The 14,358-nt window shown below is 42.1% G+C and overlaps 1 protein-coding gene across 9 annotated transcripts in view; it reads right to left on the reverse strand.

The window, feature by feature from the left end:
- Osbpl8 (oxysterol binding protein like 8) overlaps positions 1-13,289 on the reverse strand; it is a 126,223-nt gene extending 112,934 nt beyond the window's left edge. For 8 of the 9 annotated variants that reach the window (XM_040754903.1, XM_040754902.1, XM_040754907.1 and 5 more), the window contains exon 1: positions 12,930-13,235. The gene's annotated coding sequence lies outside the window, so the exon portion shown is untranslated. Of the gene's footprint in view, positions 1-12,929 lie in introns of all 9 variants that reach the window. The other variant, XM_040754898.1, reaches the window with a different exon arrangement.
- Positions 13,290-14,358: the final 1,069 nt, after the last annotated feature.

The following is a 14,358-nucleotide window of genomic DNA, read 5'->3' on the forward strand; positions in this document are numbered from 1 at the left end:
GTACACTCTGATGGGGTAGCTGCTTGGATCTGTACTAAGCCACACACAATCAAAAATTATATAACACTAGTTATATTTAACCAATAATTACCATGCAAACTTCTGCAAACTGTTCTACAAAATTTGACAATCTCTAAAATGGAAAGAATTCATTCACCAACTTATTTTTCTAAAGCACAGTGCTAGATCAGCACAGCGTTAACCTAAATAGGAAGCAGAACTAAAAGAAAAATTATCTCAGAGTATATTTTAACTAACATGGCAGGATTTACATCCAGTAAGGCATGGAAACACAGGCCTATATATAATCCTATAATCTCAGGACCTGGGAAGTGGAGACAGGAGAACCGGAAGTTCAAGGTTATACAGCTTGGAGTACATAGGACCCTGCTCACAAAATAAGACAAGAACAAAAGTCCTCTCCCTCCAGAGTAGCTACATGTAGTTGTTTTGTTTTCTGAGACAGACAGGGTTTATATAACCAGGCTGGCCTCAAACTCCCAATATTCCTCCCTCTGCCTCCTGAATGCTCTATTAGAGGCAGGAACCACGATGCCAGCCAGATTATTGAGACTATTCAAGCTGCCAGCCCACAGTGACTTTGAAATGACTCTTTCTCATCACCTTATAAGAGACACAAGAATATGTTTTCTTTGTCTAGTCACTGCTTACGTTTAACTAAAACTGACAATTCTCATTTTGTTTCCTAAGTGAGCAAGGTTTAATTCAGTATGAGCTATTTTTTCCAAACATCAAACTTATTCTCAAAAGATCTAATTTGCCACACAAAATGTATGTTAAACTAATGAGGTCAAAAGCACTAAGAGAAATCAAAAGAGCAGGGCATGGTGGCATATGGCTGCAATCCCACTCTTGGGAGGTAGTAGTCAGGCTTGGCTACTGGTAAGTTCGAGGCCAGCGTGGGCTATGTTAGGGGTAGGGGCCCTAAATATGTTTTTGAACAATGTTATTACTGAAGTAAATACAAGATTGGAGTCACTAATCACATCCTATATATAAGTTCTGATTTGTCTATCTAAAAGCTGGTCACATTTGTACTTTGGGCACAAGTTATAGACAGGTGTGATATCTGACTTCTCATTTTCTGAGTGCCATGCTATAACCAAAACAAGCTCATTACAAACTACAGACTATGAAATTAACAAATTTTAAGAATAAAATTTGATGATCTAATATATAAACATGGCTTAGGAAAGCCGTGTGGCATACTACAAGGAGCATGGCCACAAGAACAAAACGGGTCAAGGTCAACTTCTTACTAGGCCTCTTAGCAGCTCATGCCCAAATGTTTCACTTAAACAAGGAGTCTACAGAAATTGAAGTAATTCCATTTGTAGAATGGCAATGCCATTTATTCCAGAATTGTTAAAAGGAGTGCGCAGTTTAGCACATTTCCTGATAGGGATTCTAACCTCTAATATCTTCCTCAAAAAAATCCTCAACGCCATCTGTTCTCCCAATGCTCTTCCTTACTGGGACCAGAGCAACTAAGTGGTTTGTCAAGGTCACACATCTACTTAGAAAGATAATACGCTTCTGGCAGGGTTCCTATTTTCCTAGTGTGTCTGTTTTCTAAATCAGTATGGAAATGCTAGGTTCCTCTGGCCTATGCTGGAAGTCTCTCTCAAAGAGTAATTCAAGTCTTCTTAAGAATTGTGCTCACAATTGTTGCTATAAACCACATATTAATAACTTAGTCCCATGTAGCAAATGTTTAAATATTTTAAAGATACATATTTTAAATTATAGTTAAAATTCACCTGTCTCTACATAATTTTTTTCTGTTTTCTTGAAAGGTTTTTTTTCTAAGAAAAATATTAACCTTGTTTTGACTTGAAGAACTAGAAAAGATAAATGTGTTTCTCATTCATTACGTATGGCAAACAGTTATAATGAACTTAATGAGTTATCCAGGTTCCCACAAGTAAAAACTCATACCCATACTTAAGTTAAAAATCTTTTAATAACCAAATCTTAAAATGCAAGATCTAATCTTAATTCAAGATAATCTTATATAATTTTATCACTAATATTCCACTCCAAAAACAACCAAAGTACTCATTATCTTTAATTTACGATGTAAGTAAACAAGTTACTTAATTACACTTCTATATTCCAACTCAAAAAAGATCTATGAAAACCAGCACAACTCTTACTATCCAAATTATGAATAGCTTCCAAAATTCAGCAATGGTGGAGAAGACTGTTTTACTCAAAGTCTATTCCTAAAAGAAATTCTGATCAATCTCAAGGATGGAAAGTTTTTAGTAAATTATTTTATTACCATTGTGTGTGTGATGCTGGGAAGGGAGGATGGGGGACACGTGTCACAGTATATTTGTCAGAGGACAACTTTCAGGAGTCATTTATCTCCTTTCGCCGTCTGTGTTCTGGGATCAAACTCAAGGGGTCAGACTTGCACAGCAGGCGCTTTTCTACACTGGTCATTTCATCTGTCCTAAGTGAATTATTCTGGCAGGAATGCATCTCTGTATTTAATTAAAATCACAAAATGATTAATTTCAGTTGCGAAGTCTGAAGAAACTATTATCATAAGTTATGAAGTCCCCCAAAATAAGTAGTAAGCAATAACTTGCTAGTTAACATACTCAACACATCACTCAACTCTCTAGGTTCTAAGCACTATCCCTCAGAAACGCTTTCTGTGGGCTGTGTTTGGGTTTTGGAGGCCCTGGGGATAAAACCCAGCACTTCACACCTGAGGAAACCACACTACTCACTGTGCCTATGGTTTTTATTTTTTTACTTTCTTTGGTTCCTACATCTTTTCTCCAAAGAGAAAATGAAAGTTAGGCAGGAATGCCAACACCAAGTAAAATTGTCTGGCATTTAAAAGGCATATGGCCCTACTACATAGCTACCTCCCTTTCAACCTAAAACAAAGCCAGCCAAAGGACACACTCCATTGCCCTGCTCTCAAATGTGCCATCCATAGTTTCTACTCACAGGAAAACTAACACGGAATAGTTCAAACAGGTGGGAGGGAAGGGTGCAAACTCTAGGTCAACCAACAATCACCAAGCATCGAGGGGAAACTAAGCATGAAAAAGAATGGTTACATGAGCAAAAACTGACCATGGGATAATGCTAGTACAACATAAATAGAAAAGGAAATGTATTGACTAACCTCAGGAAAATGCTAGGAGTGGGGGCAGAAAGAAGCCCCTAAAGACAGAACAATAATCACAAGTATGAAAGTAAAAATAAGACAAGCAGGATCATTCTAAGAAAGCCCAACAAGCAAGCAGGAAAACAATGGCAGAACATTACCAAATACCAGTAGGCAGGCATTTCATAAAGTTGGGAAAGGCCTACGATTCAGACTACAATGGCAACTGTGTAAAACAAGTTCATAATCCATCCTTCTGAGGATGGAGTGGGTTCAAAACATAAGTCTATAGCCAGACTCTCTAATATCCAGGCAAGAGGCAGGGAAGGGAGTTGGATACAGGATGTGTCACCACCCAAACAACCCTTCTTGGATGAAACTCATTTCCCCAGGTAAAAGATCCTGGCACCTGGGAGTCTGTTGGCTAGAGATTCACAGTGTCTCAGTAGGGTACCTGTTGGGATCTGTGAGTAACAGCTAGATTCTAACATTATATGCTTACAAAAAGTGCCCCATCATCCTCAGCCGTAAAGTGAATTCAAACAAAGTGTGGGCCTTAAATAATTTTTACATAGTTACAGTATCAACATTACTTGCTTTTATCATTTATAAACAACCTCAGGATGAGATGAAGAGCTAGAGTACATAGTGAAAAATGTGTTTATATAGGAAATACAAGGTAGCCATAATCTTAGGAAGAGAAAGGAAGGGAAAAATGGAAACGTTTTACTATATCTTCACCTGGGCTGACAGTTAACTGGTAGAGCTCTTGCCTAAAGTATACAAGGCCCTACATTTGATTCCCAGCATCATGGGGTTAGAGGAGGCTTTATACACGAAGTTGATAGAATTCAGCATGGGTCAAGAGTGAACAGAAGTTAGACATGGTGGTACATAGTTATATCCCAGCATTTGAGAAACAGAAGGACCATACCAGCCAGTGAGTTCCAGATCAGCCATAGCCACAGTGAAAGCTTGTCTCAAAAGGAAGAACTAAATGAATGAACAAAACCCCAGCAGAAAATAAGATCTTTACAAAACATGGCTTTCCTTCATTCCATATACATAAGCCCCTCCACGAATCTTCATCCATTCCCTAACAAAAGGAAAAGTTCTTTAACTAAAGAGGATGATTCTTTATAGCTCAGAGTGTCTTTTTCCTTCAGGTTCACTCTGTCTTTAAGGCACTGATTCTCTATTGGAAGTGACCTACTTCCCCCAGGGACATTTAACAATGACTTGAAACATTTTCAAGTTGTTACAATTAAAAGAAGCACTCCTGGAACCTAGAGGGTGCAGGGATGGGGCTACCCATTCTCCAATGCAAAGGAACTCACAATCAAAAACTTACCCAGTTAAAATACTGTGTGACAAGTTGAGAAATTCTGCCTTAAGAAACTCTTCTAGTTTTTGCTTTTTCTCTCTTCCTAGTTCTCATGGTAATGTCTGCATACAAGACAAAGCTTTGATGGAAGGGATTCATCTAAATACAGACTCAAGGACTACCCTCTGGATCTTTACAGGTCTTTCAGGTCTGGCCACTGGCCCTCATAGAGTCCATGGCATATGCTATCTGCATGATGTAACAGCATCATCTCAGAGCTACCCTTCTTACATTCTTAGGATCTCAAACATGTCATCTATTCATGGCTTACAGCATTAGCTATATAACCCCAAATTTTCAGTAGCTTCCCACAGTCAAAATTACAGTCTATTGTGGTGTGTTCCTGTTTAGTGCACAGCTTTCTTCCATCTGGAACCAGTTTGTTTACTTAGTAGGTGCGTGGGTCACAGATGTGTATGCAAGTACAGGTGTGTGTGCAGAAGCACATGGACAACTTGTGTGTGGAGGCCAAAGGACAACCTTGGATGTTTTTGCACTGTTCACCTAGTTTTTCTGAGACAGTCTGAGCCCTGAGGCTTACTGACTAGGCAAGGCTAGCTGGCCACTGAGCCCCAGGCATCCATCTGTGATTGAACTCAGGACCTCATGCTTATGCAAGCACAAGCTAGCTATCTAAGCAGGTGGACCTTGGGAGCACTTTAGCTGCTAACTTAGGGACACTACCCTGCCAGCCTATGTCTACTACCCCCATAAGACCGCTAACCTCTGGACCTGGGCTTTTCAACTGGCAGAAAAAGTAAAGAAAGAATGCCCACTTCCCTGTCATTTCAATCCTGCAGTGACAACACATCATCCCCACCACATTCACTAAAGGATAGGGAGGAAGCTGCCCTTCCTACCCTCTCTCCAGCATGATCTGCTCCCTCCTAACAGCAGCCTCAGGACAAGCTTGCTGGTTCTTACTGCTAATTTGTTTCCTTTACTTTCTAGCAAAAAATTCCTGTATCTTTTCTACTAAGGGAGAACCAGGAGAAACTCACTCCCAGGGTGCTGTCCCTAGACTCTCTACATGGTTTCCCTTTCAGCCTATCAAATGTGCACCTTCTTCCCCTGTGGCCACCATGGTCAGTGTAGAGACAGTAGGTAATTCTGAACTCAGTCGGGCACCAAGCCGATGCTGTCCTGCTTCTCTTCTAAAGTAATGGTGATGAGAATCCACATGATAATATTAAGGCCACACTAGGATACGCAATGCTATTTTTCTTTACATCTGCACTGCTCATCTTAAGCGGCAACATAGCCACAAGACACAAAGTTACACGCCTAGCACACCTAGTTTCTTGAAGTTCTTACCCTATTCTCACTTGGACAATGTACCCAAGCCCTCCTGTCACCAGCTTCCCACATCACCATTCCTGCTCCAAAATACTGGTGACAAGACACCAAGCTCCTCTCTCCCCAGAGGTGCCACACACACTCCCACTAGACATCCTGTAACTTATACAGGCCTGAGTTTCTTTGCAAGACACTATGAAATTTTATAAACTACTGCTCATATACAAACAATTGGCAGCCAAAACTCAAGTTCCCTTAGTGACAGTCATGAGAAATAAATGCAACAAGCACTACAAGATGCAGGACACATTCCACTGTCAGGTTAAACTTCAAGACTTCTGGTGGACTCCACTCCCTACAACTCACCCTCTCAGTGTCTTTTATTTAAAAAGAAAAAAAAAAGGCTAACCAGGTTTGGGAGGGGTGATGGTCCTTATGAGGATTAAACATGATACGTGTCAAGAACGTTTAGGAGTTCATAGCTAGGAGTCAATACATATTAGCTATTATTATCACGAGCAAACTATTCCTCAAAGACACCCTCAGGAGCTATGATTCCCTTTCAGCCTATCAATTTTTAACAACCCTAAATAAGAAAGCTTCTCCTTTATTTGAAAAGAGTCAAGTCTGAAAATCATAACCCTTTATTCAGTCTCTTGTTAAAATAGATTTGTGGTAACCAGCTTTTTTACCATTTAGAAACAGTCTATTCCAAACACTATATATATGTAATCCCAAACAGTAATGTAATATATATTATAGATAAAAACATATTCTATACAGAGAGAGAGAGAGAGAGAGAGAGAGAGAGAGAGAGAGAGAGAGAGAGAGAAGGAGAGGGAGGGGCAAGAGTGCATGAGTACATTGGTCAATTGAGACTAGGGTAAAGACTTTTAGAAACTAAGTGTGCTAAGTGTATAATTTTATATATGTATGCGTATGTGTACGTTCGAGAGCGCATTTCAGATTGTTCCACAGATCATGAAAAATACAAAGAATTCACAAAGTATAGTGAAGGTTTTTTAAGTTTATTTACTTGTATTTTATGTATGAGTGCTCTGTATGTATGCCTACATGCCAGAAGAGGGCATCGGATCCTATTGTAGATGGTTATGATCCACCATGAGGCTGCTGGGCATTGACTTAGGACCTCTGGAAGAGCAGCCAGTGCTCAACGGTTAGTCATCTCTCTAGTCCCAGTATAATGAATTTCTGAGAATCATAAAGAACAAATAGGCATCAGAGCAAAAAGCTTAGCTAAGAAATGCTGCAAAGTTCAGCTCGGGAAATAGTTTGGTCATTGAAGGGCTTACAAACAAGGACATGAGTTCAGACTCCAGACCACAGGAAAAAAGCTGGACAGTGGCCAACATTTACAGTCCCAGTGCTGGGGAAGCAGAATTCGGTACATCCCTGAAGCTCGTAGACCAGTGAGCCAGTCTAGCCTCAGCAAGCACAACACTGGCATGCAAGCATGAGGACATAAAAATGTGCTGCTGCATACAAGCACACACAGAGAAGCCTATTAACTCAAAAACTACTCAATTCTAAAACAAAATAGAACATAAACATCTTCATGGTTTAAACTCAATATTACTAAAAATAAAGAACTTTTTAGGTAAATGTTATAGTAACTTGAAAACTCTTGGTTTTTGTTTTTCAAAATAAGTGGACAAAAGAGTGTGGTGAAAAAGACAATTTCTTTTAAGGCAAAGTCTAGGGGCTGGAGAGATAGCTCAGCATTTAATAGCACTTGCTGCTCTTCCAGAGGATCCAAGTTTGGTTTACAGCACCCATATCAAGTGACACACCACAGCCTATAAACTCCGGGTCCAGGGGATGGGTGCCCTCTTCTGGTCTCCATAGGCACCTGCACTCATGTGCACATACCCACACTTACACACACATACACATAATTAAACAATATATATTTTTAAAATTTTTACAGAGTCAGATTCTCTGCCACTCATATCCTTTAGTTAAAACTTTACAATTTTGAGGAATCTAGCATTCCTTGTGATCTATAACATGAGACAGTAATACAATTAAGATTCACTTCTGCAGGGCATTGGTGGTGCACGCCTTTAATCCCAGAACTCAGGAGCCAGAGGCAGGTGGATCTCTGTGAGTTCAAGGCCAGCCTGATCTACATAGTGAGTTCCAGGACAGCCTACAAAACAATACAGAGAAACCCTGTCTCGAAAAAGCAAACAAACAAGTAAATAAATGAATAAATAAAAGATTCACTTCTATCAGAAAATATTTTCACTCAAAGAAAACTACCAGTGGGGCATGGTGGGAAACACCTGTAATAGCAGCATCAGATTGGAGGAGAGGAATTCAATGTCAAGTTTGACTACAAAGAAGTTGAGAGGGGAAGGACAAAGAAAGCAAACTACTGATCTAAAAAGATAGATATTACCATTAGTCACTAGTCAAGTACGAGAACTTGGGATAAACAGCCTAATGATTTCACTAATAGTCCAGTGATAGAGCACTTACCTAGTGTGTGCAAGGCCCTATGTTCAAATTAATGATACATGAACCAAAACAATATTTAAAGATGTAGAGACAAAGAAAATATTTTACATAATTTTATAACTGTTGAAATTTCTCCATGCTAAATAATAAGGTAGGCAATTGAAAACACATGTAATTTCATTCTCCCAACCATCATGCAAAGCAATGGTTCTCAACCAGTGCATTATGACCCCTTTGGTGTCCAATACCCTTTCAAATGGTAGCATATCAGATATTTACATCACAATTCATAACAGTAGCAAATTTACAGGTATGGAGTAGCAAAGAAAATAATTTATGGTCAGGGGTCACCACAACATGAGGAACTCTATAAAAGGGCCATATCATTAGGAAAGTTGAGAACCACTGATGCAAAATAAAGTAAGAATAGTATCCCACTTTGCAAATGAGAAAGCCGAGGCCCAGGATTTTGCTCAGGGACACACTACTTGTTTAAGATGTAATCAAACTTCCCTCTAAAATTTTCTGATATCCAATTCTGCTTCCTTGCTCTAACTGTAATACTGCCATCCCTAAAAACTTAGGAATTCTGTATTTTCACTTTTTAAAAAATGTGCTTTTTTTTTTAATCTTGACAGAAGTAACCACTGGAATGGGAGAAGAAAAGTTCTTCCTAACATAATAGGAAAAATAAAAGAAAAACATTGTGATTATTGTGACATCATTTAATGGCTTGTGGGTTGTTTTTGTTTGTTTTGTTTTGTTTTCTGACTAGTCTACATTCATTTCCAACACTCTTTTTGAGGGGGTACTTTTTTTTTCTTTTTCTTTTTTTTTGGTTTTTACGAGACAGGGTTTCTCTATATAATTTTGGAGGCTGTTGGTCCAGCCTGGCCGCGAACTCACAGAGATCCGCCTGCCTCTGCCTCCAGAGTGCTGGGGAGGGGATACTTTTTGAGACAGGGTTTCTCTGTGTAGCCCTGGCTGTATTGGAACTCACTCTGTAGATAAGGCTGGCCTAGAACTCAGAGATCCACCTGCCTCTGCCTTCAGATTAAAACACGTGTGACCACTGCCCATTCTCTCTTAACTAAGTTGGTAAGGCCAGTCTCTCTTGTTTTGCATTTATTTATTAATTTACAAGAATGGGTAGTTCTTGTGTCACAGAGGACAACTTAAGGAAGGTGGTAGTCTCCTCCACCAGAGATCAAACTCAGGTTATCAGGCTTCATAGCAAATGCTTTTACCAGCCATCATGGCAGCATGTTCAGGCCAATCATGAACTAACTCTGAAAATCAAGTTGGCTTTGACCTTGTGATCCTCTTGTCTCAGACTCCCAAGTAGCTGGGATTACAGGCCTACACCACCAGGTCCCACTTTGGCTCATTCTATCTCACGTTCTTTAGATACCAGGATACCTTCAGATACACAAGCTACACGAAAGCATGGCATAAAAATCCCCTTCTCCAGATTAGTGACTTGCTTCCTTTATTATCTCACTACTTGTATCTATTTCAAATGACACTATCACACACCTCCCCTTGTTCTTCAGCCAAGTACCTGGAACTACGTTTTTGTTCGTACAATGACTGATAATGTGGATTGCTGCTATTTTGGAGAGTTTACATCACATAGAATGATGACAAAGGTGAATTTATTTAGGGTAAGGCCTGGGAGTATGGAGTTCCAGATTAAGGACTTCTTACCCTGTGTGACTCACAACATGTTTTAGGGAGAAAAAGCCCTATTAGTATGTCTTCTAGATTCAAATTTTATTTCTTTTGTGAGGGGATGCAGTACAGACTGAGGTAGAAGGATGAATCTTACATCTCTGATATGGTTCTTATATATTGACATGAGATCTTGTATACATTAGTCCATATGTTTACCCATGGTCCTGTCCACAAGGGAACAAATCTAACCGCACTTGCTCCAATTGAGTACTTCTGGGGAGTTCCGTGTCTCAGCCATCTACACTACAAGTTTCTCAGAGGGGTGTGGGGTTTTCGTTTCGTAGGTTTGGGTTTTGGGTTTTTTGGGGGTGATTTTTTGTTTTTGTTTGTTTTCTTTTTGTTTTTTGAGACATGATCTCAAGGCTAGCTCAAGGTAACCCTCCTCCCTCTATCGCCTGAGTGCAGGATCACCAGCCAACAACCACACCCAGCACCTCAGTAGCCCTACGCTGTATTTATGTCCCATTTGTAGATCATATTTATAAGAATAAGGTATGATATTATCCTCTACTTTTGGTTGCCTGGTATTCATGTTTTCAACTCTGGATATAATACAAATATAACACTTCAAGTATTGCTATAAGGGCAAAAGTTTTCAAAAATAGTACAAATTCTTTGCCTAAGTTATTTATTGCTGATGGATTGCTTAAGCCAAGTTGAAACATACTAAGATCACAGTGTTTAGATAATATCTTGTAATTTTTTGTTTTTGTTGTTGTTGTTGTTGTTTGGGTTTCTTTGTGTTTGTTTGTTTGAGACAGGGTTTCTCTGTGTAGCTTTGGAGCCTGTCCTGGAACTAGCTCTTGTAAACCAGGCTGGCCTCGAACTCACAGAGATCCACCTGCCTCTGCTTCCTGAGTGCTGGGATTAAAGGCGTGCACCACCAACGCCCGGCTAATATCTTGCAATTTATCTTTTGTGTAATGGAACATTTTATATATTCACAATTGTATCAATTTTTTAAAAAGCAAGCCAAAAGAGAACTTCGTCTTAACGGATTGCATAGCTATCTCCAAAGTATATTTTTAACTCTCATTTCAAAAAGGAATTCCAAATTTTTAAATTTTTTCTAAATATATCTATATTTTATTTTTAAAAAGGATCTTGAAGAGTTTAGATATTTTACTAAATATCTAAGTCCTATGAATGTGTTAAGAAACACTCACTTGCTTCAAAAACGTAACAAAAGCCAGGCAACAGTAGAATATACATGACAGTTAGGATGCTGAGACAGGAGGAGTTTGCCAAGTTCCAAGGCAAACCAGCACCAGCTAGGCAACACAGTAAAACTCTGTCTCAGAAAAAAAACCAAACAAACAGAAAACAAAATTGAAATGAAAAAATCAAAAAACAAAAAACAATTCACACATATGAGACGTTCAGTAATGACCACAACTCAATGAAATAAGTAAACCAGGCCCAGTTTTAATTAAACGAGCATTTCTAGGCACCTGTGTTGATCTTTGTGGCTCACACTGTTCACATGGAATTTGACCGCAACAACTTAATCTCCATAATTAAAGACTTTAGGTAGGTCTTACATTTCATCGATTCCCTTTGCTAGCGCTTTGAACAAGCACACTGGTCATTCTACATCCTTGCTACCGAGAGAAAAAGTAACATACTTGAAATTGGCTGCACTTTTAATGGAGTGCATTTCAAATTGCATGGCCTTTTCCTTCCTTCCTCAGCCTGCTTTACAAAACTAGCATCTTAAGAATCTCACTGCAAAACAGGTTCTAGCAAGCACAGCAACTGATCCCAGTCTCTCCGCATGATCAAATTTAGATGAAACCCTTAGGGAGGAGAAAACATAACAAGCACATTACCTGTTCCTCGCTCACTCTCTGGAATCCTTCAAGAGGCAGAAACTGTTTTAAATGGTTATATTAAAAGATCATAAGTTGCACTAATTTGGGGCTGTTTACAGTGAAATTACTTAAAAAAAAAACAACCTGCTATATCCAAGATATTCTAACACTACTAAATGTTACTTAAGTCTTCCAGCAGCAAAAAGGCAAAAACTTCATTAAGTTATTTAGAGCAGATATGCTCATATCACCAGTCAGAGAAGTTTTCCCATCTGTCTAGAGAGTAACCTAAGTTACTTCTTATTTCAGAAGGCATTTAGTTAAAATGAAATTAGGGTATGTTTCACAACGCAGATGTCGCTCATAAAGAAGTGTTAAATGACTTTAGTGAATGGAAAATCTGCATCTCCTGTTACTTCGCATCAGCCGGTCTTGAGTGGGTTGCTCAATGAACCAAAAGCTCCCTATCAAAACTCCCTGGCACTTGATTGCACTTTCCACAGCATAGCAGCAAACAAAACGAGGGGAAAAAAAGTGCAATGAAGACCCCGCCTTTTCTCCTATGTGGCAAGAAGGCCACCGGAGGTGAGGTTGAGGGAACACCGTGACACTCTCTGCAAAGGCGGGTGCGGTCTGCAGAGCGCGGCACAGCCTCTTCGGGGGCTGTCACAGGAAAACCCCAAGCCTTGCCTTAAACCGCCCCGAGCGACAAAGCGCCAGGTCTTCCCCCGCGCCAGGGGCTTCCGGCGAGCCCTGCCATCGCCCTGTCAAACTTCGGGAGGGGCAGACACTCGGGACCCAGAACGCCGAGCCGCCCCCGCCCCCATCCCAGGTCCCCGCTGGGCTTTGTGCCACTGCAGACGCACCTACCGTGGGCCCCAAAAAACACGCCACCCCCGCCAGCCTTGCCAATCTCCCCTCCGAAGCGGACAAAGGAGCGGGAGAGGAACTCGCGGCGCGGGGTGCCCGGGAGTGCCCACAGCCCGAGCTCGGAACGCGGGACCGAGGGAGTCCAGTCGCCCCAAAGGCACGACTCCGCTGCCCCCCAACTCCGGGGACGAGCGCCACTCACCGATGCGGAGCCCCTGAGGCGGCGGCTCGCCGGGAGCAGGCTTCCGCGGGATCACGGTGACCCCCGGAGTCCGGGGTCCTAGTGTCCGGTGGGACCCCCCAACTTCTCTCGGTCGCGGTCGTCCGAGGCAACTGCGAGGCAGCCCCGGCGGAGGGCGCAGTCTAGCTGCGGCGGGGACTCGGCCCCGAGCGGCGCGGGAACTCGGGCCCCACGGCCCCGCAGGCTAGATCGGGCCCCCTTTCCCTTCCCTACCGCTTGCCGCTCCCGGAGGCGGCCAAGTCGAACGCCGCTGCCGCTGCCGCTACCGCCGCCGCTACCACCGCCGCCCAGCTGGGAGCGCGTCGCACCCGAATGCTGTCATCCGCCTTGACGCCGCCTCTCCGGGCGCCGCGAGCCGCCACGAGCCTTCACATTCCAGGCCCCGCCCCCGCCCGCCTCGGCCCCGCCCTAACCTAGGCTCGCGGTCACGCCTCCTCCCGTCACGTGACGCCGCAAGGGGGCGGTCCCGGGTATCTTCTGCAGCTCCGGCTCCCCGCCCCTAGGCAACTGCCCAGCCCTTGCTGGGATGGCGAGCCGTCGCGGTCACCTCGCCTCCGCGCGCCCCGGGTTCCCCTCGGGAGGCCCTGAGGTCGAGGGCCCGGTGTCTGCTGGTCCCCTGAGGCCTTAGGGAAGGTCGGAACGCAGCCTACCTCACCTGAGCTGAGCAGGACCCGCCTTCCGACCTCCTTCCTGCTCTGTCCAGATTCTGCCCTGCCGGCCTAGAGAAGGCTTCAAGTGGAAATTATTGTGGCTTGAAAAGCATTTGAGAACTGCTGCTTCCTGTTTGCAATAGAACAGTCACTGTGGTGTCTCATTTGCTGTGTTCCTCTGAAAGGGTTTGAAACGTGGATTTCAGTCAAGCTGGGATGAAAATAGCCTAGTAGGCTATTTTTTATTTTTTGTTCCTAGTCATGTGCAGGATCCTCGTGCCAGCTGTTACAGTCATTGAGTTTTACAGTGAGGTTGGTGACAGTTTAAACAAATACGTGGCAATTTGGCAGTCCCTCTCAACTCGAGAATAACGCCTAATAATTTATTTTTAAGTGTCTCCAAGTCTTACATTTCATCTTCGGCTTTTTTTAACCATGACCCCAGAAACGACTCCATACTGTTGATGAGAGAACCAGCTCATCACAGGAGGAAAGCAAGTTCCGTTACAGAAGAGCAGAGAGGTGAGCTCAGGCCAGCTAACAAGACAGTTCTCTGTGATAAAATTTAATTCCTGACTTGCTTTCCCTTCTACCTCAGAGCTGTTTTTGTTGTTTTGTTTTGTTTTAAATTTACACAACTCCCATTCCCATTAACATTTCTTGACAAGAAATCAGATAATGTTCAGATCATCTGGATACTTCAAAGTGAGGCCACAGAGTTTGACCTGCTTTTGATCTAT

Source organism: Mesocricetus auratus, unplaced genomic scaffold (assembly GCF_017639785.1).
Source record: "Mesocricetus auratus isolate SY011 unplaced genomic scaffold, BCM_Maur_2.0 Super-Scaffold_100011, whole genome shotgun sequence".
Lineage (NCBI taxonomy): Eukaryota > Metazoa > Chordata > Mammalia > Rodentia > Cricetidae > Mesocricetus > Mesocricetus auratus.